Source organism: Macaca nemestrina, chromosome 20, assembly GCF_043159975.1.
Source record: "Macaca nemestrina isolate mMacNem1 chromosome 20, mMacNem.hap1, whole genome shotgun sequence".
In the NCBI taxonomy this organism is placed as follows: domain Eukaryota; kingdom Metazoa; phylum Chordata; class Mammalia; order Primates; family Cercopithecidae; genus Macaca; species Macaca nemestrina.
Window position 1 is genome coordinate 65,088 of NC_092144.1, and position 27,267 is coordinate 92,354.

At 47.0% G+C, this 27,267-nt stretch overlaps 1 protein-coding gene across 4 annotated transcripts in view; it reads left to right on the forward strand.

Moving 5' to 3' along the window:
* The window catches only part of LOC139360507 (disco-interacting protein 2 homolog C-like), a 242,982-nt gene that overhangs the window by 10,152 nt on the left and 205,563 nt on the right, over positions 1 to 27,267 (forward strand). The window contains exon 2 of one of the 4 annotated variants that reach the window (XM_071087920.1): positions 4,532 to 4,566. The exons of 2 other annotated variants lie outside the window; for them this stretch is intronic. The gene's annotated coding sequence lies outside the window, so the exon portion shown is untranslated. Of the gene's footprint in view, positions 1 to 4,531; positions 4,567 to 6,386; positions 7,852 to 27,267 lie in introns of those variants that run through there. One more of the 4 variants, XM_071087921.1, reaches the window with a different exon arrangement.

Genomic DNA, 27,267 nt, shown 5'->3' on the forward strand with positions numbered 1-27,267 from the left:
ATTTTCTTAATCCAGTCTGTCATTGATGGACATTTGGGTTAGTTCCAAGTCTTTGCTGTTGTGAATAGTGCCGCAATAAACATACGTGTGCATGTGTCTTTATAGCAGCATGATTTATAATCCTTTGGGTATACACCCAGTATTGGGATGGCTGGGTCAAATGGTATTTCTAGTACTAGATCCTTGAGGAATGACCACACTGTCTTCCACAATGGTTGAACTAGTTTACCGTCCCACCAACAGTGTAAAAGTGTTCCTATTTCTCCACATCCTCTCCAGCACCTGTTGTTTCCTGACTTTTTAATGATCACCATTCTAACTGGTGTGAGATGGTATCTCATTGTGGTTTTGATTTGCATTTCTCTGATGGCGAGTGATTATTGTAGCAGGACTAGCCTCAGACAAAACATGATGGGAGGCTACATGTATCAGCTAACAGAACAAAACGTTTTACACTGCTTTCTCAAACAATGTCTGGAATTTACAGATAACACTAGTAGTTTTGGTCAGGGGTTAATATTATTATTATTATTTTAACCACCAGGGCCAGGTGGTGGTGCCAAGGTCGTCTAGCTATTTATCTTACTTCTGTTTCTTTCTAACTTTTTGTTTTCTCCCCCTTCTCCTGTCTTATAAACTAGGGAAAAGGGGAGACGGGGAAAAGCTGGGAAAGACAACAGGAGAAGTGGTGGTCTCATTCTATATTATGAGCATTTTTTCATGTCTCTATTGGCTGCATAAATGTCTTCTTTTGAGAAGTGTCTGTTCCTTGTTGTTGATTTATAGCTTTATTCTGTTAGAGTCTGAGAATATCCTAGATGTTATTTCAATTTTAGAAAAAATGTATTGAGAATTCTTTTGTAGCCTAGCATGTGGTGGATTTTAGAGAATGTTCCATGTGCTGAGAAGAATGTGCGTTTTGTATCTGTTGGATGAAATGTTCTGTAAATGTCTGTTAGGTCCATTTGGTCTACACTGGACTTTAAATTTGATGTTTTGTTGTTATTTTTTGTCTAGATGACCTCCAGTACTGACAGTGGGATTTTGAAGCTCCTACTATTGTTGTGTTGGTGTCTCCCTGTCTCTCTCTATACATATGTATGTATATATAAATTTATTTGAGACAGAGTTTTGCTCTTGTTGCCTAGGCTGGAGGGCAGAGGTGCAATCTCAACTCATTGCAACCTCCACCTCCTGAGTTCAAGTGATTCTCCTGCCTCAGCCTCCCAAGTAGCTGGGATTACAGGCATGTGCCACCATGCTGGGCTAATTTTTTGTATTAGTAGAGACAGGGTTTCACCATATTGGCCAGGCTGGTCTTAAACTCCTGACCTCAGGTGATCCACCTGCCTCCACATCCCTCCCAAAATGCTGGGATTATGGGCGTGAGGCACCACGCCCGACCTCTCTCTCTATTTAGATCTACTAATATTTGCTTTATATATCTGAGTGCTTTGTTGTTGGGTGCACATATACTCGTAATTGTTATATCCTTTTGCTATTTTGATCTCTTTATTATATAATTACCTTTTTGTCTCCTTTTTACAGTTTTTGACTTAAATTGTAATTGATCTGAAATAAATATGGCTACTCTTGCTTACTTTTGATTTCCATTAATGTGGAATGTGTTTTTCCATCCCTTCACATTTAGTCTATGTGTGTCTTTGCAGCTGAACTGAGTTTTTTGTAGGCAGCATATAGTCGGTTTTTCTTGTTTTAAATTCATTCAGGCCGTCTCTATCTTTTAATTGGGAATCTTGGGATTATTTTGCTATTGATATCACAGTCCAGACATTAAGATTTTCTCACTTAAGTCGCTTGTACACAAATTAATATGAAGAGGAAGTAGAGTTTTTCTTTTGTCCTTTTGAAGAGAGTGATGGATTATTATTTTGACTTCATGCAAGTGAGGGACTCACCATGCCTGTTGGGATTTTAGAATTTCTTTCCTGTTATAAGGAACAGCAATGATCTGTAATGGGTTCCTGGAATCATCCAGTGATGGTCTGAATATCTTAAAAGTTTCCTTTCATGTCTCATTTTCTATTTCTCCCCTAGTAGCCATGCACCCGGGGCAGGACATGGCCTTACATTTCCTTGGTTTCTTGATGATTTCTTAGGTTTAGTGTTTGACACAGTTAGGATTCTGGATAAAATCAGCCCTTCTGGGAAGTGTGTAAGTCAAACAAGGACTTTCTGGTGGCGTTATACAGGTTTCCCATGCCCCGTGAGTACAGGAATAGCCCCCTGGGGAAGGAGAATGGGCACATGATGGCAGGGAGCCATTCTTGGATGGTCCCATCGTTCTGCAGGAATTGTCATGCAGGAAGAAGAAGCACATGGCGACTGAGCTGGTAGTGATTCTGCTGATAGTTTTGATCGTTATGATTTGCTCCTGAAAGGTGATGTGGGATGAACTGCAATATTTAGAATGCTGACATTCCTTGAAACAAAGATATAGAAAAAGGCTTATAATTGCATGATGCCTTGTAGTTTTCAGCTGCTCTCATGTGGATCCTTTTTCGTCCTTCTGAAATGCTTTCCCAGGAGAGAGCGTTGTTCTTCGTGTATAGATGAGGAGCCTGGGTTTCAAATGGTTAGGAATTCAGTGCACGCATTGGAATCTTTAGTTTCCTGGAACATTTTCTATTCAAGTATAGACCACATGGCCTCTAAAGGCTGGCTCATTCTTAACACCGCGAATGGGGATCCAGCCTCACGTCTGGGGTGGGTGGCAGGAACTCCACAGCCATCCTGGGTGCTCTGGGGTGGGGTGGCTGAGCTGTGGCAGCCCCTCCCAGCTGAGCAGCAAGGCTGGGGAAAGCTCATTCCATTCCCCTTGGTTCTAACCAGATAGAGGCTTACACTGCACATTTCCTTAGCTGGGAACCTTTAGAACTTTACATTTAAATCTAGTCTGTGATCCAGGGGGTAGACACATGGGTATTCACTGTACAATTCCTACATTTTTTGTATATTTAAAAAATTTTTTTATGTGTCGTGGATGACAAAAGAAATGAGACCCCTTTGAGTTAGCTTTTCTGTACAGCATCTTCTAGAATCAGGAGGCTGGACAGGGTTTAGTTTCATCAGAAATCTGAATCTTTCTGGTCAAGAGACGGCACTATTAAGTTCTTGGTTGTGTGGTTTCTGGGAAAGAAATATTCTAAATGAGTTCCAGGAATCACCTCTGTGGGATTTCTACAGGAAAAGTGACCACTCTTGAAGCTTCGCTGTCACTAACAAGAATAATGGTGACGGTTTCTAAGCTGTCTCCAGCCAATCTTTAGTTCTTTTATGCAGAGTGCTTTTATTCCAAGTGAAGTGCCCTTCTGTTTAATAGTGACCTCCAGTTATTACAGGGATTGCAGCTGCATTTGATGGACGTGAACCTGCTCATCTCTGGCTCCCCAGCTTCGCCTCTGGGGTGCGTGGCAGGAGCTCCACAGCCATCCTGAGTGCTCTGGGGTGGGAAGTCTCTAGGGGGAGTGGACAGTGCATGGCCGGGACGTTCCTGTCCGACGTTCCACACTGGTGTATGGGCGTCTCTGCCCTGTTTCCTCCGTCCGTGCGTCTGTGGCGTTTCCTCTGTTCGTGCATCTGTGGACTGTTTTCTCCGTGTGTGCCTCTGTGGCACGTTTTCTCCGTCCATGCGTCTGTGGCGTTTCTTCCATCCGTGCGTCAGTGACGTTTCTTTCGTCCCTGCGTCTGTGGCACTTTTCCTCCCTCCGTGCGTCTGTGGCACTTTTCTTCCCTCCATGCGTCTGTGGTGTTTCCTCCGTCCGTGCGTCTGTGGTGTTTTCTCCGTCTGTGGATCTGTGGCGTTTCCTCTGTGAGTCTGTGGCCTGTTTTCTCCATCCACGCTGAAGGCCGTCACTTCTCTCTAGTCACCACTTACTGATCGCTCCCTGTGTGCTGAGCCTGTGTCAGGCGTGTGGCGTGTGTCACCTGTGTGGCAGGGGTTTGCGTGACACACAGGGACACACGCTTGGGGAGCTGCAGTGATGGGGTCATAGCCACGCAGCTCAGCCCTCGGTCTGAGGGTCTTGGTACCCACCCAGCTCTTCCCGAAGCAGCCTCGGGGCAGATCCCAGCTCTGCTTTCTCTCCTCGAGGTACCTCATGAGGTAAACTAAGCAAATCGAAAGTAGGAAACAGTTGTGAAATGAGGCCTGGGTTCAAGTGTGTGTGTTCATTACTCTTTACATGTTTACTTCACGTACCCCCAATGATATACTTTCCAGCTGGTATAACAATTAATTACCAGCCATTACTGGTACAAAATTCCATGAAGGATATTTGAGGAGGGCATAGTCTCAAAAACATGCTTGATTTTCACAGTTGTGATTTGCATGATAAAGCTCTCAGGACTGTGACTTTCTTTTGTTATCTTATTTTTATTTTTAGACCCTTGGGAGGAAGTTATTTAGTGATTACTTATAATTGTGAAAATAATGTAATGATTACAGAATCTCATTAGAATAAATACTATATTTTCTGTTCCTTATGTCAATGAAATCATCTTAATCCAGGCCGATGTTGGCAGGAATTGTCACGTTTCAAATGGGTAAGATATTTATGTGATGTGACGACCTCCCGTATTGTCTCTGGAACATATCAGAACTTTCATCTCAATTCTCACTTGTTGACACCCTACCTTGTTTTGTAATTATTCTTGTTTGCATCAGAATTTTGAATCCACGTACCTGAGATGATACTTACGTATGCATGTACGCATGCATGTGTGTGCATGTGTGTATGCGTGTGTATGTGCGTGTCCACGTGTCCATGTGCACGTGTATATGCATGTATGTGTGTGCATGTGTACATGTGTATATGAGTGTATGTGTATGTGCATATGCGTGTGTATGCATGTATGTGTATATGTGTGCATGCATGTGTGCTCATGCACACATGTGTATGTGTGTATGTGTGTGCACATATGTACACGCGTGTGTACATGTATAGGTACGTGTATGCATATGTATGCATCTGTGTGCACACAGATATACCTTTTCCTTTCATACAGGCTGTTTTGAGTATTGCTGTTAGGCAGTGACAACTTTCTGTTTCCTCAGTCAGAAAATGGGTAGCTCATCATTAATAAAGATGAGCATTCAACATCAAGAATAACTAAATACAAATGAAATTGTCATATTAAATAAATAAATTCCAAAACAAAGGCAATGTTCTGTACTATGTGTTCACATTGAACTTTCTTATAAAAATTGGTGTGAATGTTTCCCACTTATTGGAAATCACATGACTAGTTTAAGCCAAAACGTGGAATATTAATTAATTCTGTTTTCAGATCACTTTTGCATATTTATGATTGATCTGTTCTGCTGTTCTGGAAGCTCTGAAAACCACTCTGTCTTACTCTAGCTGGTGCCACGGTTGTGAGAATTCAGGGAAACAAGGTGTTTGCCAGTTTAAGTATTTTAGATCTCAAACTGCCTCTTTTCTGCATCATAAACCAGTCTTAAAGAAAGACATAGTGTGACTTGTAGTGGATTATGTCAGTTTTATTTTCTGTGGCTGAATCATCACTCTACATTGTGAATTAATGTTATTTTTCAGATCGTCTTTATAACACAGGGAGGTTTTCCAGTGTTGAGTGCAGGTTCAGTGAAAGTACTAACACTGTTACTACGGACTTAAACAGACTTGTTTTCTGAGGTGATAACCTTGGAGTCAGGCATTCAGTGTCCGCCCATCTCTTGGTTCCGAGTTCTCGGTCCCCTCCCGCTCTCCTCTCCCTGTACCCTTACTACTGTCTTACCTTCTTTTTGACTCCTAGGCCCTCGGAAGATGGTGTGTTGGGGGCAGGTGCCTGCTGTGAATCTTTGATAACTTTGGGAGAGAACTTTTTCTTTGGAGCAAGACCCCTCTCAATAAACTTTCAGTAGCCTGAGTATCATCTGTTGTGTGAACTATTTGTGGAAAATGTTCAGCATTTTTCCTTGGATTTTGACTGATCTTTCTCCACCTGCCAGTTTCTTCTCAGTTTGCCATGTCTGTACCCTCACCAACCCGTTCCAGCCTGGTTACGTGTAAAGTATTTGAAGCAGAGCTCTGCAGATGAGAGAGTGTGTGTCACCCCCCGAGTTCCCTTCCTGGCCTCTGAGTGTCGGTTGTGTTTTGTTCCGAGGGACGACTCTGAGGCTCCTGGCCCCTGTTTTGGAGTACCCCACACTAAAGTGGGTGTAAAATGAAAAATGGGTTTATGCTGTATTATTATAATTCATAGAGTAGATGATAAAAATGCTTGAATCTGAACAGCAACTGAAAATGAGGACATGGTACCAGTTTGGATGTTGGACGACTTTCTTGAAAAAAGTTTTCATCAAATTTAGAAACTGTGCGTGTGCTGTTTTCCATTTCATACTTAGAATCTGTATAGTGTGTGTTGTATGAATGTGTTGTATGAGTGTGTTGTGTTGTATGTGAGTTGCATGGGTTGTATGTGTGTTGTATGTGCATATTGTGTTGAGTTGCACTTATTGTACGTTTGAGTGTTGTGTGTTGTATGAGTGTGTTGTGCGTGTATTTGTGAGTTGCATGCTTTGTATGTTGTATGAGTGTTGTGTGTTGTATGTGTGTATGTGTATGTCGTATATGAGTTGCATGTATTGTGTGTGATGTATGAGTGTTTTGTGTTGTATGAGTGTGTTGTACATGTGTTTATGGGTTGCATGTGTTGTGTGTTGTATGAGTGTTGTGTGTTGTGAGTGAATTGTACATGTATTTGTGTTGAGTTGCGTGTGTTGTGTGCATGTTGTATGTGTTATATGTTGTATGAGTGTGTTGTACGTGCATGCTGTGTTACGCGTGAGTTGCATGTGTTGTATGAGTGTATTGTATGTGTATGTTGTGTTGTGAGTTGCATGTATTGTGTGTACGTTGTATGAGTGTTGTGTTGTATGAGTGTGTTGTACGTGAATGTTGTGTTGAGTTGCGTGTGTTGTGTGTGTTGTACGTGCATGTTGTGTTGAACGTGAGTTGCATGTGTTGTACATGAGCTGTATGAGTGTGTTGTGTGTGTATGTTGTGAGTTGCATGTATTGTATGTATGTTGTATGAGTGTTGTGTGTGCATGTTGTGTTGTGAGTTACGTGTGTTGTGTGTTGTATGAGTGTTGTGTGTTGTATGAGTGTGTTGCATGTGCGTGTTGTATGTGAGTTGTGTGTTGTGTGTGCTGTATGAGTGCATTGTACGTGCGTGTTGTGTTGTATGTAAGTTACGTGTGCTGTATGTGTGTATGAGTGTGTTGTACGCACATGTTGTGTTGTGAGTTGCATGTATTGGTTATGTGTCGTATGAGTGTGTTATAAATGCACATTGTGTTGTGAGTCACATGTATTGGGTATGTGTTGTATAGGTTGTGTGTGTTTGTGTGCATTGTGTGTTGTCAGTGTTGTATAAGCCCATTGTACATGCGTGTTGTGTTGTGTTGCATGTGAGTTGCATGTCAGTGTGTGCCATGTGAGAGGCGTGGCATCCACATGACTGCTCCTCAGTGAGTCCTGCCTTGCAGCCCCTTCAAGCTTGTATCTTCCCGAGCAGCCTAGAAGCAGCAGCCTGTTTGCCTCTGCCCCTCCCCAGTGGGCCTCAGCCAGATCCTGTGCTCAGCCCCCGGCTGGGCAGTCTGCCTCTCTTGTCTCTCTCTCTTCTCTCTCATCGTCCTCCTGCGCCTCCTCCTTCTCGGGACCTGCATCCTTCCTCTGTGCTTCCTGGCAAGCCACACCTGGGACGTTGGAGTTCAGGCTGTCCTCCAAACCGTTTGCTCCTCTCTGAAGAGTGCCCCCCTTGACTGGCCGTGAGCAGCTGGAGTGGATTGCAGGGAAGGGAGGTGGGTGTTCCTGTAGAGACGCCAGGGTCTTACCTGGGGAGAAGGGAGCCTGCACTGGGCAGGCCGCCCTCCTGAGGAAGGGGATGGGGTGGGAGGAGGCTCTCGTGGACAAGGGGCCCACCTCCTGCCCTCCTTCCCTCTATCCCAGTCTGTTGTGAGGGAGGGCGGGACCCTAGGTGATTTCTATGCAGATCTTCAATTATCCACGCTGTGAAACAAATACTTCTGTTTTTAAGATCAGAGGAAATCTCCTTTGTTTGTCTGCCTTTTATTTTATTTTATTTTATTTTATTTTATTTTATTTTATTTGAGAAGGAGTTGCCCAGGCTAGAGTGCAGTGGCGTGATCTCGGCTCACTGCAACCTCCACCTCCCAGGTTCAAGCAATTCTCCTGCTTCAGCCTCCTAAGTAGCTGGGATTACAGGTGCCCGCCACCACATCCGGGTAATTTTTGCATTTTTAGTAGAGATGGGGTTTCACCATGTTGACCAGGCTGGTCTCAAACTCGTGACCTCAAGTGATCCACCCGCCTTGGCCTTCCAAGGGGTTGGGATTACAGGCGTGAGCCACCGTGCCCGGTCTGTCTGCCTCTTAGTTAGAACCTGTGTATTTTATGTTTTACATTTCACTTTTCTGGGTCAGAACAGTAGTGTTTCTTTTTCGTAGTGTTGCTATGAATGTCCTTTACGATTAGGAGACTGGGTTGGCTGCCCACTGGAGAGTGGTATCACTGGGTCAAGGTCACCATCTGCCGCAGCAGCGTCCAGAGTGTTTAGAGTCTTTCCTGGACGTAGACACCCTTTTGTCTGACATTCAGATAAAACCAATCACCACATTCAGATAAAGAGGTCAGAGCTGGGAACCGTTAGTGCACATCCACCTCTCCCGAGAGTGTTCACGCCTCTTCCACGCGGGGCTAGGCTGCTGCTGAGCATGGTTCTGCTGGCTGTGGCTGTGGCCTCTTTCCTCAACCACAGCCATCGCAGGCCTGCCACAGTTTTTATTCTTCTAGAAGAGAATAGGCAACACAAGAGAAGCAAGGTATGTTAGATATGAAACCGTTAAAAATTATTTCCTCAAACATTGTATATATTTTTTGCCCATACCTAATTTGATAGCAATTTTAAAAAGATTAAAATGAAAAAAAAAATTCCCCTATATTAAGTCTTTGAAAGGCATCCAACTTAGTTTTCATACAATTATTCTCTCTTTGGAGTCATACTTTATTGGTTTCAGTAATGTGTAACAAATGCACCAGCATAAACAGATTTAGGAGCAAACAGCAGCTTCGTAATTATAGTTCAGCTCGCGGGGCCCAGCTGTGGGGGTGCAGCCTGCGCCTGCCTGTGCGCCAATAGGGCTGGTCACCTTGAGCATCTGGGAGTGTCTGGGTAAGTGAGGTCTGGGCAAGGCAGCATCCACACACCTGCGTAGTTCTCACTTTGTCCACGTTATCCGGCAATGCCACAAAATTATCAAGTAAGTGTTCTCCAAGCGCATATTCAGTTAGTGTTTGGAAAGTGCATAGGTACCTCATACAGCACCTTTAAGAGGAACTAGGAGCCCAGGAATGAGAGCGGGTGTGAGGCCTGTACTCTCTTTGCATAGATAAAATATGCATGTGCATATCTGAGGCCAGAAAGTTAGATTGGGGCCAGAATGTGGAAGTCCTTACCTGTGCGATACTAGGGAACCACTGAGGGTTTCGGAGAGAATCGTGTCTCTGATGTGCGGCATGCCGTGGAGCCGGGGGGTGACAGGGCAGGCTCATGCAGGGCACTCGCCGTGGCCGGAGGAGGAGAGAAGGCAGCCAGTGAGCTGAGCAATTCGGTGCCTGGGTCAGGAGGGGAAGAGGGAGTACAGGAAGGCGGATGAAGCTGCGAGTCTGCACCCCGAGGTCGCCGTTGCGCTTTGCCGGAAATCAGGAGAAGCAAGTGTGGACCTGACTCAGAGATACTTAGAGACACCACTGCAAGCTGCAAGTTTGGAAATACAGGAGGAGGCTTGGGGAAAATCTGGAGCAGGGAGCATTTGGGAGCCTCTTAGGTAGAAGTGCAGGTCAAGTAGCCAGAGTGTGAGGCGTGCATGTCTGGAGAGAGGAGGCCAAAGGAAAGCCCACATTTGGAAATGGAGGAAGGGTTGGAAGACCCAGAGAAGGCCCTGCTTAGAGTCCAGAGAAGAGCTGGATGGCGCAGTTCACTCAAGCCCAGAGCTGAGAGTTTCCAGGAGAAAGTCCCAAGTGTTGCTGAAAACCAGGGGGCAGGACTCCAGTTGGAGCCTGTGAGGGGAGCCTGGCGGCCCTGATCCCTGAGAGCAGCCAGAGCCTGGGTGTCATGGTGGAAGTGGGTGGGAAGTGCAGGAAGCAGGTGGAGATGGTCCTTCAAGGCCTGGTGCTTCACACAGGTAGCCAGCTGTGGACCGAGACACAACTGGAGAGGGGCCTGAACCCAGAGCATCTCCAGGTGGAGGAGGGAGCCAGGAAGGGCAAAGGTATCCGGAAGAAAGGGGGCAGGCATGGAGCCAGGTCCCCAGGGAGGCTGCAGTCTTCTTTCTCTGTTCATGGACTGGTTGTTAGTTATTTTGAGTTCTCAAAGTCGTCCACTCGGTGCGGGCCAGAGAAAGTTCCCAGGGGTCTCACGCCGGAGCAGGCCTTGTGCTTTTCTGAACACTGTGCGTGTTGACTCAGGGTTACCGTCAATGGCTAATTCTAGCGGGTCTTTTGTTGAAGTCTGCAGAAGAGCCTCAACCAGCACCAGCTTTTGAAGAACTTAGAAAACTTGTGTTCTTCTGATTCTGGGATTTTTGCCTGAAATGCCTCGTATATTTTTGGCTAGGTGTTGTTAGCACTTGTGTTACAGCATTTGGAGCTCTGTATTTTTGTGATGTGCTAGCTGTGAGGATGTTTAAAATTAGATTCCTAGAAATCAGGTTATAGGAGCTCTCGGCCATGCTTCATGGGTTATGTTTTGACCCCTCATAGTGGACCCCGTTGCAGTGGCTATTCTTAGTATTTGTGGAACACCTGACTGGTGATGCTAGGAGAATGTGATTTGTTTTCTTTGTAAGTCTAAAGTCTAATGACCTTGTAGAGTCTTTATACCTATCTCTTATAAATCAGCTTTAATATACTTGAAAATGTCCTCATTGTGCCCTTGAAAAGCAGGCTCACATTTTAAAAGTCATCCTTTTAAAATCCTTTTCTGCAGCCTGTGCCCTTTGTCTGTTTTGTTACCTTCACTGCAACATCATGAAACAGGGACAAGGGCTAGAATCTATTTCATACACAGAGCTTGAAACAGGGACAAGGACTAGAATCTCTGTTTCATACACAGAGCTGAACTGTGCTGAGCGACCTGCTATGCTGACGTCTGTTTCTGTCATGAGAGGGAACCCAGGCCTCTTGACTTTTCCTTTTGTACATTTTCAAAAAGAATATTTTTTCCTCTCTTGGGTCCATTCCATTGTGGGATTCTCTCCTAAGGCTGTTTCTTTGCGTTCCATTTTGACAAGTATGATTTATTTCTGAGATGACGAAAGGGCAGTGAAAAGGCCTGGGAAAGAGAAAGCAGGAAGAGAAGGAATTGTCTCAAGATTTTAGTCAGAAGGAAATCACTCAGACAGAAACGCTATTCCAAGTGGGTCAGATCCCAGGAAGTGGGATTGAATAAGTGACATGATATCGCACAACTGTTTTACATTCTTGCTGTTGCCAGGGGTAACGAAAAGAACGAGTATATTCATTCCGAGGTCAAATATATATCTTTGCTGACTCTGACTATAATTAGCAGAATTCGTTCAGTTCAAGTTTGAGAATACCTTTACAGAAGAGGGTCTTCGTGCACGTGTGCCTATTTCTATTTATATGTTCACACGTATTGGAGTATAAATGTGTGTGTGCTGTGTGTGAGACCTCATTATTTGAAACAAGAAATGTGCAGTAGAGCTTATTAATTACGGGAAGGTACATTTGGGGGATAAACCACTTTGTTTAGAATTGAATAATGGGGTCTTTGAGGGATGTATATATGTATGTGTGTTTGCATTTATGTGTATGAAAGTGTGTATTGCATGTATATGTGTTGTGCATGTATGTGTGCCTTTGTGTGTAATGTACATGTGCATGCATGTGTATATGTGTGCATGTGTATTTGTGTTGCATGTATGTGTGTGCATGTGTTACATGTTTAGGCACGACTGCACATATGTGCAAGTAGGCATGCATGGATGCTCATGTGTATATAGTTATACATGTATATTTGTGCATGTTATGTCTACGCACTTACGTATGTATGTGTGTCAGAATGTGTATGTATATGCATGTGTGTGTGAGTGTTGTGTGTATGCTTGTGCGTGTGTGTTTGAATGTTGTATGTTTGTGTGCGTGTGTTTGAGTGTTGTGTGTATGTGTACGCATCTGTTATGTGGTGGTATTATGTGATTATGTGAACGTGTGTGCATGTGTGAATGTATGTATTGCATATAGGTGTGCGTGTCCATGTGTGTGTGTGTGTGTGTGATATGTGTCTGTGCATGCATGCATGTGCACATTTGATTTGTGAATCCTCTCTGGGAGGGGCATGTTCCTGGAGACAGTGCATGGGATCCTCCGCTGTCCTCTCAGGGAGAGAGACATTGTGAAAGTTCGAGCCATTAGGTAAACATGCCTGATGTTCTATAAAATATATATTTAAATATACCACTGGGGTTAAATATATGTTAAATGGGTGCAAAGCTGTTATATTGCATTAAAAGTCATGTTAGTACTTCCTGGTTAAAGGCTTTGTGAATGATTTCCTGTACATGGGACATAATACACCACACAGAATTACAGCAGGTCAATGGTATTTGCCAGGAGGTCTGGCTTATGATTGGTATTTCTAGTTGCAGACCTGCAGGTTGAGCTTTGCTGGACTTAGAGGAGGGTCATTGACTCTGCCCACTGAATGATACCAGCGTCTCTGCTGCTTCCTTTTTCTGCCGGCTTCATCCAGAGCTGGGACAGCTGCTCTCAGACGCATTGTACTTTTCTCTACATAAAAATCTGCAGCATTTGTTAGCAGTCCAGTAGCAGACCGAGTGGCAGGTCCAGGGGCAGGTCCAGCGTCAGGTCCAGCATCAGGTCCAGCGGCAGGTCCAGCATCAGGTCCAGGAACAGGTCCAGCGGCAGGTCCAGCGACAGGTCCAGGGGCAGGTCCAGCAGCAGGTCCAGTGTCAGGTCCAGCGGCAGGTCCAGCCAACTTTCCACATGGCCCATGTGAAAATGTACCCTCTCCCTTCCATTTTTTAAAGCAGTATCATTAGTAGAGCCTACTGCCATTTCTCCTTGAGCTCCTCACAGTGGATGGTAAGCATTTGCTTTATTAAAGCAAAGTTCCGTGCTCTTTGTGCTAAGTCCCCTCTGCCTTTCTGTGAGAGGCTAGAATTGGGATCGACCCTCAGCTGTGCCAGAGCCTTGGTACATGTCTCAGTTCTGGAATCTACTCTGTGCTTGTTGCCTTCCATCCACCGACAGCCGTCTGTCTTCCTGTCACTCCTTCAACATGGAGTCCAGCAGTGTGCACACAGGTGAGCCTGTGTGAATGCTGGTTTTGTAGGATCTTATCGGGACCTTAGTCATCTTTTCACTAGGAAACCAGACACTGCAAAGGACTTAAAGAAAAGCCCAAAGAAGCCGTATCAGTAGAATCATAGAGACAGAATTCTACAACCATAGGAAATGGCATTGATTATCATGAAATGTGCATTTATGTGAGGCATAGTAAAACATCACATTTCTTACTGGGTAAGAGCTTGGAAAAGATTATGAAAGTATAACTGACTCTACTCTTGTATCGTAGAACATGGTAAAATGATGCAAGGTATTGTATAGAATGGAACAAACAGAATAGAATTATATAGAGTAGCGCAGAATAGAACAAATAGCATAATGCTATATAGGGTAGCATAGAATAGAAGAAACAGTGTAACATTATGTAGTATAGTATACAATAGGAAAAATCGTATTACATGGTCTAGAATAGAACAAGTGGGATAGTATTGTAGAGTATTCAGTTGAACTAATGACGTAGTATTGCATAGCATAATACAATCTAGATTAGAACACACAGCATAGTATTAATATTACGTAGTGTGGTGTGGAATAGTAGAGTCGCATGGCACAGAACAGAGAGGATAGTGTTCTGTAGCACTGATGCAGGAGTTTTGCTCTTTAGCTCAGCTGGGTCCAGGTTCTTGTCTCATGACCAGGAAGAAACAGGCACGGGGACATCGAAGAGTGAGTGCAGTGGAACTCGTTAAGCTAAAAGTTAAGCTCTCAGCGAAAAGAGGGGTCCTGAGAGCAGATTGCTGGTCGCCCCCTTCCCAGTTGACTACAAGGGCTTTTATATAGAAGCTGATGGGGCTGGTCTCGCTGTCTAAGGAGCAAATATCTGGTGGTTCCACCCCATTCCCTCGTGTGCATGGGGACCTTTAGTCTGCTGTGAGCATGTTTAGGAGGGCCCCCCGTGCAAGTCCCCCTATCTGCACAAAACATGGGCTGGGGGCTCTCTGGGACCCTTCCCTTACTGTCTGCCTAAAGCAAGCTGGCTAACTCCTTTCTGTATAGAAGAAAATAGAATAGAATAGAACAGATAGTACAGCATTTTATAGTATGGAGTGAAGCTGTAGTATTCTATCATAGAGAATGGAATAGTATAGAATAGAACAAACAGATCGTACTAGTGTAGTATAGAATAGTAGCCTCAGGCAGCACGGAGCAGGGTTGTGCTCCCTATGTACAGAGTGTAACCACCAGGAGAGCGTTCTTCAGTGGGGCGTCACTGGCCCTTCATATTTCTTTGGTTCCGCGGAAATGAGGAGAGGAAGTTAATAGAGGGGGAGGAGGTTGGCTTTCTTACTTTTAAGGCGCTCATTACTTCTTGGGGATCATTTGATGGTCCCCTTTGGTAGTATTCTGTGAAGCAGTCTCTGTACTCTGTGTAGGGTGAAATGTGGGGCAGTCTGTGGACTCTGTGTAGGGTGAAATGTGGGGCAGTCTGTGGACTCTGTGTAGGGTGAAACATGAAGCAGTTGAGAAAGGATGAAGTCAGAAGTAGCTCAGCAGAGATGCACCAACTCTTACCTGGGAGACTGTGGAGCAGTCTGTGGACTCTGTGTAGGGTGAAATGAGGTGTTTTGTGTGAATTGTTGTCTCATGCCTGGCACATGGCAGAGCCTCCGTGGATCTTGCCATCGTGAACCCTCTGATAACTTCTCTACAGTGCCGTCCACGCTATAAATACCACACATTGTGGGAAGTCCAGGCCTTTTCAAAGGCTGGGTTTCATTTTAACAAAATTGTTATGCCCTGCTCATTTGGAATGGCCAGATCATCCTGCACTTCTGACTTCACCTGTCCAGCTGGGTACACCTCCCTGCGTGCTGCCAAGGTTTACGGCGGAATTCCCTGACGCCACTACCCTCACTGCCTGCACCTGAATCTGCTGTGGGGTGATTTCCTTATTGGACTTGTCTGGGGACCTCCTGAGGGGTGGATGGGTGAGGACTGGGTTATCTGGGGAAGGTGTTCATGGCATTCCTGTTTGCAGTCTGTGTCTCTGTTGGAAGAGATGCTTTTAGCACATCCGTTAATCCAGACGTGATTAGCAAGGAGTGTCTCTCCCAGGTAAGAGTTGGTGCATCTCTGCTGAGCTACTTCTGACTTCATCCTTTTTCAAGTCTGTTACAAAGAGAACTTTGGTTTCTCAAGGTTTAAGAATTGATGTCAAAGAGCAATTTAGTGTTCTTTTTGAGTCACCAGCCTTGCTGTGGATGATTCATGAGTCTTTGGTGGTTAGGGCCACAGCACAATCGGTGGGCCGTCTGTTCCCCACCCTGGTGGATACTTTCTCACCCAAAGAAATGTATTCTGTTAACATGTCTCAGTTAGAATATTTTAGTAGGAGACAGAGTTATGGCTCTTGTTTTAATTTGTAATAGATGATTACTGTAGCAGGGTCAAGGTTGAGACTTGCAGTGTAGCTCATGGAAAACATTGATTAGAAACACCCAAAATATATCACCAGCTTTGTTGCTGCAGCTCCAAGGGACTAGGAATGCATATATATTTTTTCTTTTGTTATTATTTATTGTTTTTATTTTTGAGACAGAGTCTTGCTCTGTCACCCAGGCTGGATTGCAGTGGCATAATCTCAGCTCACTGTAACCTCTGCTTCCAGGGTTCAAGAGAATCTTGTGTCTCAGCCTCCCAAGTAGCTGGGATTACATGTGCCTGCCACCATGCCCAGCTAATTTTTGTATTTTTAGTAGAGACAGGGGTCTCACCGTGTTGGCCAGGCTGGTCTTGAACTCCTGACCTCAAGGGATCTGCCAACCTTGGCCTCCCAAAGTGCTTACATTACACACATGAGCCACTGTGCCTGGCCACCATGATCATTTTAAATGTGGCACTCAATATCTGCCTTTTTTTTTTTTTTTTTAAGAAGTGCAAATGTTACCTCTCACACCTCTATTCTGTTGCTGGCCTGGGCTGGCCAGCAGGGTTCCCAGGCTCGAGGCCATGTCTGAAGTGTTGTTGGACAGTGTGGATCTGTGACCCCTTGGTCTTTGGGGACGTGGGGCACCCCGAGACACCCACAGTCTTGCGAGGGCTTACGGCTCTGTGTGTGGCTGCTGTGAGGCAGCCTTCGGTGGGGAGGAAGGAGAGCAGAGCCCATCCGTCCTGGTGCGGAAAATGCCCAAGAAACCAAAGAAATGGTACAAAAAAACATCATCTGCCCTGGTGCCATTTCTGTAAAAAAAAAAAAAAAAAAAAAAAATTCACTCTGAATGTGGTTCTGTGCTTGAGGAGGATAGAAAATACCTGGAAAGGCACAGAAAGTGTTCTTATGGGGTCAGCGCCGGGAAGTGGGATGGGAGGCTTGGGAGTGTGTGCAAAGGAGGAAGTGGCATATTTTATTCTAGTTTATTTGGTAGAGCAAGTGATGAAAGTGAAGCTTGAGTGATCAGAGCAGCTCGGCCTGGCCATGGGTAGATCCCAGCGTGTCCCGCCTCCCGCCTGCAGCTGCAGCTCTGTTTCTCAGTCACAAATGAGACAAGTGGCCTGAGGTTGTGGGCCGAGGAGGGGCAGCTCGGTGTCCCCAGCACCTGACTGTCCAGGCTGCTCTTGGGCCAGCCTGAGGGAAGGGGCGGAGGAGAGCTGGGAGGGTGCACAGTGCGTCCTCCTCCCCCGCCCTGGGACTGAGGTAAGCCCAGGCTGCTGTCAGGATGGAGGAAGATGCCCTCAGGACGGAGGAAGAGGCCGATGGAGTTTGGTCAGCAGCCAGTGTGGTCTTTCCCACAGGGGATTCGCAGTGCCCCAACTAGCAGGAAAAAACTCTGCTTTAGTTTTTAAATTTTGCTCATTCTCTTTATCGTGCTGGTCATGGTAAGATTTGGATATTGTTGGTAGGAATCAGTGTCAATTGCGTACAGTTGACTCTTGTCCAACACAAGCTTGAGCTTTGCGGGTCAACTTATAGGTGGATTTTTTCAACCAAACTCAGGGAGAAAATACAGTGTTCTGCCACGTGAAACGCATGTCGGAGGGCTGATTCTTTGTACACGCAGAAAATACAGTGTTCCTGCCATGTGAAACGCGTGTCGGAGGGCCGACTCTTTGTACACGCAGGTTCGGCAGGTCCACCTGTGGGGCTTGAATGTGCCTGGATTTGGTGTCCATGGGGTCCTGGAACCGACTCCCTGAGTCCAGTGAGGCTGGCCCCGGGATCGACTCCTTGAGGACAGCGAGGCTGGCCCCGGGACCGGCTCCCTGAGGACAGCGAGGCTGTTTCTAGTAGCAGGTGGTTTATTTTGTGTTTTCCCCCTGGCTCCACACCCCGTTCTCAAAGACACGGCTGTCACAGGGGGACCAGCTGGGGCAGGGGAAGAGTGGAGGGCACCTGGTAGAAGTGGCCGTGGACTCTCTTAGGAACGATAACCGTGACACCTACCGTAGACGAAGATGTTGTTGGTCTGCACTCTTCTCGTGTTGGTCTGGGGCATACAGTGGCCGTGGGCTGGTGTGGTCCACAGCCCCGGTCTGGGGCATGCAGTGGCTTTGGGCTGGTGTGGTCCACAGCCCCGGGCTCCGTGGTCCCTGACCCTGAAATCCCATCCGGTCCTGTGTCACCTTGGGCCAGCTGTCTCCTGAGGGGAAGGGAACAGGGAACAGCCCTCCCCGCATGGCCTCCCCAGCACCACCCACCCCCAGGACCTCCAGTGTTGACCCTGCTGGGGGCTCCTCTCTCCTGGGGGGACCTTGTCCCAACAAGAGGACTCCATGGGCTGCAGGAGGTGTCGAGCTATTTTCTCTCCTGGAACTGGGTTGCTGGCAGCTCCCAGATGCAGGAGGAAAGGCTCAGAAGTGCCTTCATAATAAGGAGTTGTTGACGTGAACTTTGGACAGCAAACACTGCTTACATTTCCTTTTCCATTTTGATGCGTTAATGGTGTGCGGCAACACCGTGACACACGGGGATGCAGGTGATGGGTGACCCCCCCGCAAGGGGGCCATGCACCTGTTTGATAAGAAGGCATGCTTCTCTTACTGCAAATAAAAACTTTTAATGGTTTTCTGCCAGAAAGACCCTGTCCTTTATGTAGGATACATAGAGGATCATTTGGCCAGGGATTGGGGATTTGGGGTTAAACTAAAAACAAATTAATTTCATTTTGTAGCACTCTGAACCCATTTGAGTTAATTATTCATTGAGAATTTGAATAGCACACATTGTTCTGACTTCCAATTTCCCCCTAATGAACGGCATTTGCTGTAACATGACAAAACCTTTGGTCTTAGAATTACTGGGTAATGTGGAAAAAGTCAAAGTTGGTTCTCTGTTGTTTTGCTTTAAGGAAATTATATTACTTTGCAGCCACTTAGTTTTCTCCTTTCCAGTAAGAAAAATTGCTTTCTTACTACCTGAAAATTCGTGAAGGTCAAGGGGACACAGGCTGCAGTGCATTAAAAGCCACCATCAAATGTGGACGTGGACCGAGTTTTCCCCTGTTCTCTCCCACCATCAAATGTGGATGTGGACTCAGTTTCCCCCTGGTCTCGCCCATCATCAAATGTGGACTTTGACCCAGTTTCCCCGTGTTCTCGCCCATCATCAAACGTGGACGTGGACCCAGTTTCCCCCGTTCTTTCCCACCATCAAATGTGGACGTGGACCCAGCTTCCCCCTGTTCTTGCTAACCATCAAATGTGGACTTGGACACACTTTCCCTCTGTTCTTGCCCACCATCAAATGTGGACACGGATTCAGTTTCCCTCTGTTCTTGCCCACCATCAAATATAGATGTGGACCTAGTTACCTTCTGTTCTCACCCACCATCAAATGTGGGTATGGACCCAATTTCCTTCTGTTCTTGCCCACCATCAAATGTGGGCATGGACTCAGTTTCCCTCGGTTCGTGCCTACCTTGCCACCATGGCTCATTTCACAATCACTCAGGAAAGGAAGAAACATTATTTTTAATAGGCATGAAGGCAGTTGTTTTTAACCTAAGGAACAGGACATAATTCCAGCAATGGGAATGACCAGCCGAGTGGGTCTGTGTGAGGTTTGGAAGAAAAAAAGGATTTTAACTTCCCCTCTCTGTGTGTGCCCACCTCCCCCAGTTGAGAGTCACAGATTTAATTACTTTAATTTTGAGCTTAAAATAATTTGACAACCTAACAAAAACTACTACAGTCCTATAAAATTCTGCTGTGTGTTTGGTTTTTCAGTTGCTTTTCTGAATATGGTAAATGAATGCATTATGAGTTGTTATTTTAGTAATTGCTGTAAAAATTAATGTATGTTATAACCAAGTGTTATAAAGTTAATTTAGCACCAAAGTAAAGCTAAAGCTGCATTGATTTCCCAGTGTAGTTGTGCATAACAACGGCTCCATGAGGCAGGGGCTGTGACCCTGCAGTCTGGTGGAAGCAGGTGCCACCTGGCTGGTGCGTTCGCTGCCCGTCCCCTCTTGCTGCCAGGCAGCTTTGCAGTTTCCAGGCTATGCGGGAATTGAGGCCGGTGGTCAGTAAGAGACGGTGGGGAGTTGGGTGGTGCAGGTTGGCGTGGGGTGGAAGGAGGCGTGGAGAGCCTGGGGAAGCCTGGACAGCAGCTCCGGTACCTGCACAGGGGGGCAGGGTGCAGCGGCACGGGACAGTGAGTAGCTCCTGGAAACAGCCGTTGGGGTTTTTATAGATGAGTCTGTCTTCAGCTCTGCATCCCTTTCCTGCTGAGTCCGGGTGGAGGGTGGAGGCGTCGAGCGCTTGTTTCTCCAGGTGAGGGCCCATCGGACACAGCCAGTGTTTCCTGGAGTCCCCTCACCTGGGAACGTGCCCCTGCTCTTTTCAGAACAAAACAAATCTTAGTTAAACTTGACACATCACCTTTCCAGAAGGTGTTTAAGTCTGTATGCCTGTTAAGTCACCTAACTTTAAAGAGTAATGATACAATATGCTTCTTTTTTGGGGAGAAAACCGAGCTGATTTAAAAGATAAAATCAGAGGTTGGGGTCGCAGCATTTTGGAGGAGACTTGGTTTATGTCCTAGTGGGCAGCAGTGTTTCCTCAACTGTGGTGTTTGCTCTATTATTACATTACAGAGGTGACACTTCAAGCATAGGGAAATGGAAGGCAAAACAGCGCCCCCATTCAGAGATAAACGTTATCAACATATTCATGCACTTCCTTCTGCTGTTTTTGCTCTTCACTTTTTGTTTTAAGACCACGTTCGTAGGATGGATATATAATTGTTTATGGTGACTTTAAAAGCACCTTTCTTGCTAAAAAGAGTATTTTTTCAGTCTGGAAAATTTAGACAACATGTTTTGTTTAAAAATTAATTATAATACCACCGTGAAGTCATCAATGTTTTTATACATTTTCTTGGTCTCTTTATGGACTTAATAGATACAATTTAACAAATTGGAAATAACGTAATATTATGCATAAAATGTTTCTTGGCATTAGAGATGGAGCAGAGAGGAGGCACAGGGCTTCCCGCTGGCTGAGGTCCTCCCAGGGTGTGACCAGCAGCCTCCCAAGTTTAGGGTCTGCACGGAGTAAGATTTCTAAATTGCCTTACACCACAACCCCTGCAGCCACGCGTCCCTTTGATAAGGGGGTGTACTCTGATAGATTTTTCAAGACAAGAGTTTGCTGGATCTGAGGCTGTTTCAGCTGCTTCTGGAGACGGCAGCTCTGGGACGTTTGTGCCAGCTCTCCCTCAAGACCCCACGGATGCCACATCCTCATCTTTTGGAACCCAGTGTTGTAGAGGAGAAATCTGAAGCCAGTTTGATTTTTGCTTCTTGGTAGGAAACTGATGTTTTCAGGCTTTTCCCCTTTATTTCCATAATGAAGATGATGTCCCACCTCATCCAGAGGTGTGTTTGTTACCTTGTCGGGAATGTCCAGCCCTTATGTCCCCCTTCAGGCCCTCAGTCCCTTTCTCAACTTCCTCGCAATCCTCCCCATCTCATCCATCTTCACTGTAATTCTGTTATTTTTTTCATTTTTGTGCTCACTTTCCCATGCGACTTTTGTTCTTGTTTCACAGATGCCCGTGCCAAACTTTATGTCTGGGGCTCGAGGGCCGTGTTTTATTCTGTCTGCCTCTGCATGTACTTTTGAGAAGTGGGGTTGGAGGTTGCCCCCCAGGTGCTGTTTCAGCTGGGCCTGCCCAGACTCTGTGAATTGGGGACGTCGGGCAAATCCCATGTGGCTCTATGGTGGGCCGTGCCGCTGAACCGTACGTCTGAGGTTTGGGGGCCGTGTTTCATTCTGTCTGCCTCTGCATGTACTTTTGAGAAGTGAGTGTGGGGGTTGCCCCCTGGGTGTTTCAGCTGCACCTGCCCAGACTCCCTGAAGTGGGAACGTCGGGCAGAACCCGTGTGGCACTACAGTGGGCTCTGGTGCTGACAGAGCAAGAAGCCGCACTCCCAGGACGTGCTTGCAGCTGTGGGCAGGACTGGGATTGTGACAGGATCATTTCCTTCTCTAAAATACATCTCAACCGTTATCCAGAGGGTTGGCTGTAGGCTTTCAACAGCTTCACTCTTCTTAGTTACCAGGAGACAATTCACTAAACAGAGTTGCTGTCAGGGTTTAATTAGGAATTTCTGCGAGAGGCTGGTGGTACAGCTCCCTCTGCAAGCCTCCTGCAGCCTACCCGTCCCCACTCTTGGGCCCAGCCACCTGCATTGGTCTGGGAGACTGCACATTCTCTGTTCTCCTAAGGGGCTCCTGGACTTCGGGACAGCCTTGGTAAGTTGATGTGTAACTCCCAGTCTCTTCTCTCTTTAAGTAAGTACGTTCATGGAATCCTGATCTTCGAAATTGTTTCATCTTTGTAAAACAGCCATAGTTTCCTAAGCCACCTTGTGTCTGAGTGTGAATCACTTGTTATTTTTCACTGCAGAATGAACAGAACTGGAATCATAAGATTTAGAGGGTGATGAAAAGACAGAGGTTAGCATATTCCATTTTCTCACCTTTTCCTTACACTTTTTCCTTAAATGCACCCCTCGTATGTCTGTGAAGTTCTTCCCAATTCTGTAACGTCACTCCATCCGCAAGTGGAACATTTGTGAACAGTAACAAGTATTGATGTATACACCTCTGCAACCCCGCTGGAATTAATGCTTTTTATTTATGAATGGATGGTCATCAGATGGCCAGAGGGATTCCCTGTGAATTGCGGGGGTCCTCATGCCTGCTTGTGAGTGACATGCACATGGCGAGGGCTAGGGAATCTGAGTCTCTGTGATTCGAGTAGTGACATCGTTTACGCAAGGCAGGTGGATGACTCTTTGAGCTTGGCATGCTCCTGGGTGGCACAGCACAGCTGACATGGAGTGGGGCAAGGGCTTGTTCCACGAGTTTCTGTGTTTTTGTTGTTGTTGTTGTTGTTGTTATTTTTTTTGAGATGGAGTCTCTCTCTGTCACTCAGGCTGGAGTGCAGTGGCGCGATCCAGGCTCACTGAAAGCTCCACCTCCCGTGTTCACACCATTCTCCTGCCTCAGCCTCCCGAGTAGCTGGGACTACAGGTGCCCACACCACGCCCTGCTAAATTTTTTGTATTTTTAGTAGAGACGAGGTTTCACAGTGTTAACCAGGATGGTCTCGATCTCCTGACATTGTGATCCACCCGCCTTGGCCTCCTGAAGTGCTGGGATTGCAGGCGTGAGCCACCGTGCCTGGCCTGTTTTTGTTTTTTTGAGACGGAGTCTTGCTCTGTCATCCAGATTGAAGTGCAGTGTCATGATCTAGGCTCACCGCAACCTCCACTCACTGCAACCTCTGCCTTTCAGTTCGAGCAATTCTCTTGCCTCAGCCCCCCTAGTAGCTGGGATTACAGGCATGTGCCACCATGCCTGGCTGATTTTTGTATTTTTAGTAGAGACAGGATTTTGCCATGTTGGTCGGCTGGTCTTAAACTGTTGGCCCCATGTGATCCACCCGCCTTGGCCTCCCAAAGTGCTGAGATTACAGGCATGGGCCACTGCACCCGGCCCTGTGTTTGACTCTTAAATCTTCTTTTTCTTTTTAATATTTCTGTTTCTGGACGGCCACTCAGTGGATATGGAGGAAGAGTTCACAGATGTCCGTATTACATTTCTTACTTAAATTAGCCTCCCTTGAACACTGCTATAGGGTACAGATGCATGAAGGGCTGAAAGGGTGGTTGCGTCCCAGTAAGTGTGAGCGTGGAGCTGGTCTGTGAGACCCCGGTGCCAGTGAAGGCACCCGTGTGAGATGGCCTGGGATGGGGGTGTTCAGAGCCCTGACCGTGGCACACACCCTTCAGCTTTGATGTTTCAGGCCATTGCTCTGGTCATCAGTGAGCAGAAGGTCTAACAGCAGTGATATTTATCACTAGCTGTGTTGGCCAATGTGTTAGGAGGGTGAACCTGTTTGACTTAAGCTGTTTGACGGGTTTGCATTTAAATAGACAACTGGTGACCTGGTGCCTGGACGCTTGCTCTGTGACTTGCCCTACGTGGCTTCTCCCTCTGGTATGCGTTAGATGAGATGGGCGTGTTTAGGGTGGTGTGGCCCTAGACTAGAAATGCAAACCCTGCCTCACCCCAGATCTGCCCCACCCCAGTGTGACTTTTGGAGGTGGAGGCCCAGCATCCTTCACCTGCCCTCCAGGGTGATGCTGAGGATGCTGAGGTTTCAGAGCGCTGCTTTGTTGGCACTCCAGCAAGTCCTGCTTAAAGAGGCCAGGATCTGAAATGGCAGGTTACCAAATTGTATAGCAGAAAAATAGAAACGTTTCCTTAGAATGGGCGTAGGAAGAAAAATGATTTCCTTCACCATATCTGGAAAAGATTTCAAATTAGCAGGCACTATTTGGAATTATTAGTGGTCTCCTGTATTTCTTATCCTTTTTTTTGTTTTTTCTTTTTTCTTTATTTTGATACAGGGTCTCATCCTGATGCCCAGGCTGGAGTGCAGTGGTGCAATCTTGGCTCCCTGCAACCTCTGCCTCCTGGACTCAGGTGATCGTCTCACCTCAGCCCCCTGAGTATCTGGGACCACAGGCACGATACCATACCTGGCTATTTTTTTTTTTTTTTTTTTTTTTGTAGAGACGAGTCTTGCTATGTTGCCCAGGGTGGTCTCAAATTCAAGCATTTGTCCTGCCTCAGTCTCCCAAAATGCTTCTGTACCCCTGACCCAACAAGGAAGGACAAGAGGCGTGAGCCACACTCCTGGCCTCCTGTCTTTCCTTGTTGGAGCAGGGATGTAGAAGCACTTGCCGCAGCTGACTTGAGTATATCTCGTTTTGCTTTGTTTTCGTCACGGGTAACCTGGCAGTGCTGTGCACCAGTGCTGCTGGCCAGTTGTTTTTTCGATGGACTGGCAGAAAATCAAACTGAGACCCGGGTTCCTTTCTCCCCGGGTACTGACCAGGTGGGAGAGGAAGGACGTTATCTGAGTATCAACTTCATGAGGGCTGGTGGGGAAACGTCAACTTTAAGGTGCCTGGGATCTAAGGCATGGAACCCAGAGTGCAGCGGAACATAGGGGATGTAGCCTTGGGAGCAGAGACGTGCGGGCCAGTGCCCTCGTTCCTGGCAGGTTCTGAGTGCAAGAAAAGGTTAGTGACCCAGCCGAAGTCACGGAGCAACCTGCCAAGACCTGCCTGGATGTGTGGCTGGCATCTGTGCTGGCCCCAAAACTGCCCATTTGGGGATTCCTTGCAGTTTCAGACCCATCTAGGGGTCCGGAGAGGGTCCCAACCATGACCTCAAAGAACGAGGTGTTGCCTTGAGATCCTCCAAGGTGAGGGTAGGAATTTTTTTTTTTTTTTCAATTAGCAATAATTTGTTGTGAATGATCTTGGACCTATTTTCCACTTCTTTGTATAGGAAGAGAGACAGAATAAAAAGTCTCAATGTGCCAGATGCCATGTAATGAAGTCGTGGGGTTAACATTGTTGATTATTATGTAACATCACGTTAAGTGGAACATATTCACACGTGTCCACAGCGTGTGCGTGTGCCCAGTCCGATGAGCAGGTTGGGTTGGGGTCGCTGCTGGTTCATGCAGCCCCTCTGGGTGGTGCTTTCTCTGTGACTTGCCCAACACCGTTGCTGCTGCCCCTGTTGGAGTTCAGCCTTGACCGGCCTTGCTGCCACCAGGTTCTCGGGGCCTGTGCACCCTCTTCCCCGCGCGCACCCTCTACCCCGCGTGCACCTTCTTCCTGGGGCACACCCTCGTCTCCGCGAGCACCCTCGTCCTCCGTCCTGCCCACCCGGGGTCTGCTGTGTGTTTCTACTCAGCCCATGCCTGCCTCTTGCTGTGAGCTCAGTTTATTGAGGTGCGGTGAGAAACCAACAGAGGGGAGCAGTGTCCCAGCTTGTCAGGGCAGGAGGGAGCCTTGGGCATCTCTTCCCCAACTCTGGCGACCCACCCTTCGCGATATAGTGCTGGGGAGAGAGGTGAGTTCTAAAGGTAAGACGGCCGTGATTTCCTGAGTCTTAATTACCTAACACTGGGTCATCTGCCATGTCGCCTCATCGAACGGCACCTCTAGAGACAAAGCAAAGCCTCTGGTGGCCGTGGGCGGGGTGGCCATGCCTGTCTGTGGGTTCTGTAGAACCTACCCAAAGCCCCTCCAGCCGTGGGGATGTTCAGGCACTTGCCGCCTGTAGGAAGTGTGCGTTAGCCACGTGGTAGATGCGGACGCCTGGAGGGATAGGCACAGGCCCACAGGCGTGGTGAGTGTGGGAGATTTAGCCACGTGGGGACGTGTGGCGGGATAGGCACAGGACCACAGGCGTGGCGGGTGTGAGAGAAAGTGCACAGAGTGCCCAGCAGATGGCGTGTGGTCAGCGGAAGCCGTGAACACAGGCCGGGCTCGGGAGACACATTTGGAAATACACTTTAAGCAACATCAATGGATAATGCTGCGATTTGGTTTCCTCCCGTGGTCCAAAACATGTTCTAGAGATGCCGCTGCTTTGTGTGTACCTGAGACAAGGGTCTAAATGTATTAGGGCCTTGATGTAATCTGTAAGACAGGTACAAAATGCCTATTTCAACGAGGCACTGAACAAGAAAGCGTGCTCTATTCAGTGCAATGAGAATGCTTCATTGTCATAAGCAAAGTAAAATGCCTCCAAGGCGAGCTTGCCATGTGTTTAATGACCTTGGACACGAGCCTCCTCAACCTGCCAGAAAGTGCTTCCAGCGTGGCTTCATGCAGTGGTTTCATGCAGTGGCTTCAGTGGAGAATGCATATGTGGCTGATACTGAGAGCTGCGCAGCACCCTCCTGACCTGACGCATGCCCATGTGTGGACCGTGAGCCGGGCAGCACCCTCCCGACCTGATGCATCCCCACGTGTGGGCCATGAGCCGGGCATCCTGACCTGACAGGTCCGCATGTGTGGACCATGAGCCGGGCAGCACCCTCTTGACCTGACGGGTCTCCTTGTGCCCATTGTGGGACCTCCGTCAGTCAAACAAGTGACACATGTCAAACTGAATGCAGGGAAGAGGGTCCAGGATTGCACGCAGGCTCCATGTCTCATCCTTCTGAGGCCTTCTGGGAAGCCAGGAGGGCAGTGGGGTCTTTTGCGTGTTTCCTCCTGGTGGCTATGAATTTGTACCAATGGCTTTTTGCAAAAGGGCCCGGAGGCGGAATCAGACCCTGTCTTAGAAAGGATGACGTCTTCACGGGCACCTCTTTCCGCCACTCTAGTGCTCCTGTGATTTTTCAATATGTGCACCCTGCAGACTTCAGCCTGTTGGTGTCTTGGGGGAATAGATACCAGGATTGTTCCAATGTGTGCAAACCTGAAACAGGAATTTCTCTGCATTAAGTTGGTCACCAAAATGGGAGGTAAGGGGAGAGGGGAAGGAAC